This window comes from Capricornis sumatraensis, chromosome 10, assembly GCF_032405125.1.
Source record: "Capricornis sumatraensis isolate serow.1 chromosome 10, serow.2, whole genome shotgun sequence".
Lineage (NCBI taxonomy): Eukaryota > Metazoa > Chordata > Mammalia > Artiodactyla > Bovidae > Capricornis > Capricornis sumatraensis.
This window is the reverse complement of record NC_091078.1, coordinates 60,572,406-60,574,088: the sequence shown is the minus strand read 5'-3', so window position 1 is coordinate 60,574,088 and position 1,683 is coordinate 60,572,406.

The window sequence follows — 1,683 nt, the reverse complement described above, 5'->3', positions numbered from 1 at the left end:
CAGGTTGTGGGGTGATTGCATAAGGGACTCAAGGACCTCCGAGCATGAGTGGGTTGGGGGTTCTGAGGAGAGAGGGAGTGAGGGTAGCGAGGAAAGTGGGTTTAATTGTGGGGAGCGGCCCACGGAAACCTGAGGATTGTCCAGAAATACCAGGTGAAATTGTTGGAGCCTGGACTCGCTGAGTTCAGAAAGAAATCTAGAGGCTAAAAGGTCACCAAGACGGTGAGGCGAGAAGATGGTCAGGGGTTGGTCATGAATCAGCTCTTTTGCATCGGCGTACAGCGTTGTCGCTGCCACTAGTGCCCACAGGCAGGGGAACCATCCCCTGGCTGTGGGGTCAAGTTGTTTGGATATGTAAGCAATAGGCAGCAATTCGGGGCCAATCGGTTGCACCAAGGCTCCAAAGGCTATCCCTCCCTTTTCATCAGATTATAGATGGTGTGGATAGTTGGGATTTGGGAGAAAGAGAGGGGGTGCAGCCAATAGAGTTGAGCGTGAAGTGTGGAAGGCCTGAATCACTTCGGTGGGGGAAGACAGCGGCCCTGTGGGAGTCTCTTTGGCTGCCGCATATAGAGGTTTGGCCAGGGTAGCATAATTTGGGACCCAGTGTCGGAAGAATCCCGTCAGTCCTAAGAAAGACAATATCTGGTTTCCGTCGGCCGGAGGGTAAATGGACCGGAGGAGGCTACACCGGTCGGCTGTCAGGGCTTTAGTGGTCGGAGTGATTTGGAGACCCAGATAGACGACAGAAGTCTGAGTCAGTTGGGCTTTGGATTGTGAGGCTCTGTAACCCTGGGAACCCAGGAAATTGAAGAGGGTTGCAGTATGTTGTCGGGAGGTCTCTTCTGAGGGGCTGCAAAGGAGCAAGTCGTCTACGTACTGGAGGAGGGTGCTAGGGCGGAGCGAGCACCTAGCCAGGTCCCGGGACAGAGCCTGCCCGAAGTAGTGGGGACTGTCTCTGAACCCCTGAGGAAGTACGGTCCATGTGAGTTGTGTGGTCAGCTGGGTGTCGGGGTCAGTCCAGGTGAACGCAAAGAGAAATTGGCAGTTGGGGTGGAGTGGGATGGTAAAAAAAGGCGTCCTTGAGGTCAACAACGGTGAAATGAGAGGTCTGAGGAGGTATGGAAGAAAGGAGGGTGTAGGGGTTAGGGACAAGTGGATGGGCAGGGATTACCGCCGCGTTGATCAGGCGGAGATCCCGCACTAGCCGGTAGTCTCCTGAAGCCTTCCGAACAGGGAGGATAAGCGTGTTACAGGGGGAGGTCGTGGGGATCAGGAGACCCTGTCCCATGAGACGGTTGATGATGGGCTTTAGCCCCCTGAGGTTGCAAGTAGACAAAGGAAACTGGGACCGGGCTGGGAAACAGGTGGGGTCCCTTAGCCAGATGAGGACTGGAGGGTGGTGTTGAGCCACCACCGGGACTCGGGTGTCCCAAACCTCAGGATTAACAGAAGAGGTTGGAGGGTCAACCAGTAGCATTAGGAAGGCTCCTGACGTGGGAGCTGATCCTGGAGCTAACTGAAGAGTGGCCTTCAGCTTAGCAAGTATGTCTCTTCCCAAGAGAGGAGTAGGGCAGGAGGGAATGACCAGAAAGGAGTGGGTAAATAGACAGGAATCTAACTGACAGGATAGTGGTTGGGTTTGGAGCGGACACGAGGGTTGGCCGTCAATGCCCATAACCG